We start from the raw sequence: 6,437 nt of genomic DNA on the forward strand, positions 1-6,437 counted from the left end.
TGAAAAGAGCAACACGTAATGATATCTCAAACCAAAGCAAGGCTGTTTTTCAGTGACAGACATGCATTTAACACAACAATATCCCCTTTATATTGTTATTATATTCAATTTATAGCATGTATAGTCTTCTCACTATCTAAACAGTGGAATTCAGTCATTCATACGCAAATAAAATAGATAAAATATATTATTTTGTCAATGAATCAAGCTTGTTTTTATTAAAAGCAACACTTAATGATATCTCAACACCAAAGCAAGGCTGTTTTTCAATGACACAGACATGTTTTTTAAAGATTTCAAACTTGTGTCTCCATTTTATGTCAACACCGTCAGACGTTTATTCGATTGTAATAAATTAGTGGCGCCTCTGCACAGCCCACCGGTGTCAATCTGCTTTGGTTTTATTAATAATGAAGGTAAAATATTCTGCATCACACCAATAGGTCAGCACTGTGATCCAGTTTCTGAGGAAATCATTTAGATGATTTGTTTTGAAACAGGTTGAATTAGCAGTGGTGGTTAGCACTATCACTTTGCAGCAAGAAGGTCTCTAGTTCGAGTTCTGGACCAGTTGGCATTTCTGTGTGGAGTTTGCATTTCGCTGTGGCGACCCCTCATACATAAAGCGACTAAGCCAACTATGATCCAAAATTATCCATATCAACCAGATGAGCAAATATATCAGCACTATCTGGATAAATGAGGCACTTTTTCAATATTTCCTTGACTTGACTTCAGCAGTTATAAACAATTGTTTTCCAAACCTCTATAATTTTTTAAAACATATTAAAAGGGGGGTTATTGTTAAGTAGTGCCTTCAGGTTCTAATAAGCTGCAATTTTTGTATTTAAAAGCAGGAAAAATTCAGACTACTAGATAGACCACCCTCACAAGGAAACGTGAGTTCAGTCGTATGAAGTTCTACAGTCTTTAAAAGGAGGCGTAGCACCAAAGCCCACCCCTAAACCCAGCCGTCATTAGAGGATCAGAAAATTTTACTAAATTGTACAAATGTATCATACAAATTAGCCAGTAAATCAGTCAAAAAATTAGTAAAACGTTACAAACTGCTGTGAGATAGCACTGAACTGCTGTTTTACTAATGATATGTCCCTTTGATTCACAATAGGGGTGGGGAACACATTCACACAGATGTAATTGTAACGTGAAGTGACGCTAACAACAGGGATGCAAATACAGGATTTATTAGGAGGATGGTCAGGGAAGAACGGTCAACACAGAGGCAAACAGATGTAAACAGGCAAATCCAGAGTCGTATCAAACATCCGTTGAGAGGTTAGAAGGCAGGCAGCGGACAGGAGTAAAACAACAAAAGAAAGCAGGGTTCAAAAGCGAAAACAAGGCAAGGAAAAAGCGTTGTAATGTTCAAATACAGTTCAACAAGACTCAGCCACGTGTGTGTGTGTGTGTGTGTATGAGTGTGTGTGTTTGTCTGCTGACTTTATAGTTCATCAGTACATGAGCAGCTTCAGCTGTGTGAGTCTAATCAATGGAGACTTGGAGCAGGTGTGTGTGTGTGTGTGTGTGTTGCATGACTGAATGTTTAGCCCATATGACATGTCATTGTCTGGATACCTAGGCTTTTCACTCATCATGGCTGCTGATGTGACAAGAAAAGTGATTTGATTTGATCTATTAATTAGATACTAGTATCTAATAAGTACTAGTACCTTTTAACTACTAGTACATAAAAATATGTGGAATACATACTAGTCAAAGCTGAATAGTTGATATCTCAATGACAGAACCCATAGAAATCAATGGAAACATTTTAAATGCATTACTAGTAACAACAGAATGGTTACTGGTCACTATTAAAATAAGTGCTAGTACCTAATAAATAACAACTAGTATCTATTTAATAAGTACTAGTATCCATTTAATAAGTACTACCTAGTAAATAGATGCTAGTATCTAATGAACAAGTACTAGATCTATTTAATAAGAACTAGTATCTAATGAATGAGTGCTAGTGTATTTTAATAGGTACATGTATCTAATGAACGAGTTCTAGTATCTAATAAAAATAACTAGTGTCTAATGAGTCAGCACTAGTATATTTTTAAAAAGCACTAGTGTCTAATGAATAAGCACTATAAGCACTAGTATCTAAAAAATAAGTACTAGTAACATGAAAATAGATACTAGTACAGGTTATAGATTAAATGTCAAAGCGGCTTGCCATAGTTCAGCTGCATGCATGACGCACGTGCAGGAGCCCTGCTAAGGTTTAAATAAAAGTAAAACCATCAAGAAAAAGACTGACCCTCTTTATTTAATACAAGTGCAGCTATTTAGAGCTCATTTCTGGTCAATGATGTTAGAGATTACCGAAAATGAATGTGTCAATGGTCTTTTCTAGAACACCCTTGCCTGTCTGAACAGCACAATGAATTTATCTTAAGTTGTTCTGTAAATTCTGGATATGTACTGGCATTACTGTGTGAAAAGAGCAAATGCCAGTGTTACAAACCCCTGATGTTTGTCTAGGGGAAATGGGGTTTGACATTTTGATGCAATTAAAATAAATGTACGAAGTGCAAAAGACAACCAAAGTAGATACCAAAAAGTCTGACTTTATTTACAATTCCCAAAGTGAACAAAAACAACGAATTAATCAAAATTAAAGAAAGGAAAGCAGGGCAAAAATATATATTTACACTGAGACAGATACAAAGTCATGGGAAAAACTAGAGAGCTGGCAGACGGGATGTGGGCGGCGCTAAGGGAGTGAAAAGAACAAAACCCAAACTATATCTAACTCCCCAGAAGCATCTCTAAAAAAAAAAAAATAAAACAGAAACTCCTCCATTACTGCTCAGGTTTAGGGCTGATAAACTGCGAGCAGAAAGGATGTGAAAAGATTCAAGGATCTGAATCTGCTTTGTTGTTATTGAGCAGGCACTAAATGTGCTACAAAACAATAACCCAAACCCTTCACCTAGACAGTCTGTACAGACATAACATACAACTGCATGAGCATATCTGACATATTTGACTGAAAACCAAAACAATTAAACACAACTAACGACTTAGACTGAAAACACATATTGTGGTACAGAAGACATGTAGAGGGTTTTACAGAAGGTGAACGGTTTGGAAAATTGCATTGTACAGAAATAATTTACGCATTGTTTAGTATATGTGTATATGTTCAAGATATACATCACATCTATATATTTAGATATACAGTTGAAGTCAGAATTATTAGCCGCCTGAATTATTAGCCCCTCTGTTTATTTCCCCCCCCAATTTCTGTTTAATAGAGAGGTTTTTTCAACACATTTCTAAACATAATAGTTTTAATAACTCATCTCTAATATCAGACTAGATATTCTTCAAGACACTTCTATACAGCTTAAAGTGACTTTTAAAGGCTTAACTAGATTAATTATGGTAACTAGGCAGGGTAATTAGGCAAGTTATTGTATAATGTTGGGTTGTCTGTAGACTATCTAAAACAAATTTAGCTTAAATGGGCTAATAATATTGACTTTATAATGGTGTTTAAAAGGTTAAGAAATGCTTTTATTCTACCCGAAATAAAACAAATAAGACTTTCTCCGAAAGAAAAAATATTATCAGAAATACTGTGAAAATTTCCTTGCTCTGTTAAACATCATTTCTGAAATATTTAATAAAGAAAAGAAAATTCAAAGGGGGCTAATAATTCTGACTTCAACTGTATATACATACCATGAGTTCATGTAGTGCTACAGAAAATATAAAACAGACATTCAGGACAAACCAATGAAGAAGACGGAGGTAAGAACATAAGCAGATAGTGGTTCAGAATAGTCCAGACAGCATGAAAATACAAGTAAACAATCCAAACTACTAAAATGTCACATAATACTTTAATGGTTTCCATTAAATCCATTAATAAACCATCAGATTTGAGCATTAAAAATGCATTATTCTAGTGTTTTGGGAGATACTGCATTAGCAAACAATTAGTGACATACGAGCCCAATAGTTTCTTTGCAAAAAATAAATACATAAATAAATAAATCCTTAATCAAGAAACATTTTCAGTACAATTAAAACTATTGTTTTTAGTTTCAGAATTAATAAATGAAAATTAGGTGAGTTTTTCTTCAAAACAAGCAAAATAATCTGTCAAAATGTAAAATTATGTTATTTCAAACCCAAAACTACATTACTTACACAATTTGTGGATTATTTTGCTTTATTTTAAGGAAAAACTCAGGTGAGTTTACCGCAAAATATAAAATCTGTCATCATTTTCTCACTTTACTCCTTTCAACCCTTTATGAGTTTCTTTTTTCTGGTGAACACAAAAGAAGATATTTTGAAGAATGCTGTAACCACAACTTCCACAGTATTTCCTTTTCCTACTATGGAAGTCAATGGTTTCAGCATTATTCAATATATCTTCTCTCTGTGATTGACAAATGAAAGAAACTCATCAAACTCAAAGGTTTGGAAAAATAAAATAGTGAGTCATTTTTTATTGTAGTGTGAACTATCCTTTAATTTGGACGTATTTTTTCTGAAAACAAAAACATTTTGTTATTAGTCTAGAACAGGAATGTCAAACTCAATTCCTGGAGGGCCACAGCACTGCACAGTTTAGTTCCAACCCTAATAAAACACCCCTGATCAAACTATTTGAGTGCGCTCACTGCAACATGTGGGCCAAGCAAAAGCTGCTTGTGTGGGCCACATCTGGACCAGAGAAATTTTGCTATGTGGGTTATTTGTTAATAAAACTTTTAAGTCAATAACTATACCTAATAGCTTTTAACTGTTAAAGTTATTATATACAAACAGTTACTCTGCAGTTATATAGACCACTTTCAGAGATGTAAACAATAACAGAGGTCCCAATGTATTTCCTGTTACACATTATTTATTTTCATAGCTTCCAAAAAGCTCCACAATTTCATAAATAATGTTATGATGACTGTTTTAACATTAAGGTATGATTGAATTGCCTCCTGTTACAGTTATGAAATGGTTTGACAACAATTAACAAATGTTTATGAGCCAATAACCTCACCACATTGAAATGGTCTACAGCAGGGGTGTCCAAACTCGGTCCTGGAGGGCTGGTGTTCTACACCTGAACCAGCTAATCAAGCTCTTTCTCGGTATACTAGAAACTTCCAGGTGTGTTGAAGCAAGTTGGAGCTATATGCAGGACCGAGTTTGGACATCCCTAGTGCATGGGTGTCAAACTCAATTCCTGGAGGGCCGAAGCCCTGCACAGTTTAGTTCCAACCCTGCTCCAACACACTTACCTGTGGGTTTCAAACAAGCCTGAAGGACTCAATTAGTTTGATCAGGTGTGTTTAATTAGGGTTGGAACTAAACTGTGCAGAGCTGCAGCCCTTTTGGAACTGTGTTTGACATGTGCCCTAGTGTGTAGCCTATAGGTGTTGTTCAATTCAGTTACATTTGTAAAAGCAATCATTTGTTCCATGTAACCTAATTCCTACATGATTGATGTTGATTGTGTAGAAACTATCCTGTTATACAGTGTACAAAAGCTGCTGCTAAACCTGTTCATTCTGCCAGAACAACCAGGATGTTCACAGTAATCAAATAATTATTGAAATATAGCACACATCCTCCGGGCAGCCTCCAGGGAAGTGAGGCAGGTACAAAGCATCATTTAGTTCGAAACAACTTAACCAGCAAGTCCACATACTTTGTTTAGTTTGACATCCAAAATATGCAGCTCACCCTGATATTTTCAGGACTACAAATATTTAAATGAACGTTCAAACCGTAAAACTAACAAATCACCCGCAGGTAATGTTGACTGATCCAATGACTAATATAACTTTATCAGTATTTATTGATCTTAGAGTATGTTAGTTCTTAGCTTGTGTGAGCTCTTGTCAACTAAATAATAATAACGTGCAATAAAAGAATACAAAACATGCTTTTAGACATGCTTGTTTGATTTTTTCAAGTACATGTCAGCTGACAAATCATTTTTTAGCAATACAAGCAATATTTTTTTCCTTAAAACAAACATTAAAGGAAATAAAAATGCGTCAAATCATCATTTTGAGAAATGATAAATTTGATGCATTTTTTTCCATTATAGTATACCAACATTTGCAGCGGTAATCATTTTTATGTTTAAATTGTTTATTGTGAAAAAAAAACATTACATCAGTACAGATAGTTACATATCATTCTTTTTCTTTTTTACAAAAGAGACAAAAAATAATAATAAATAAATAAATAAATATATATATATATATATATATATATATATATATATATATATATAATAAAAAAGAGAAATATTAATAATAATAATAATAAAAATAATAAGAGGAAAAGAAAAATAGAAACATGAGTATTAAGTGTACTGAAAATTACAACCAAATATTACAATCAAATGTTCAGATACATTGTCAATGTTGAAAGTAATTATT

Source organism: Danio rerio, chromosome 4, assembly GCF_052040795.2.
Source record: "Danio rerio strain M-AB ecotype USA chromosome 4, GRCz13ab, whole genome shotgun sequence".
NCBI classification, from domain to species: domain Eukaryota; kingdom Metazoa; phylum Chordata; class Actinopteri; order Cypriniformes; family Danionidae; genus Danio; species Danio rerio.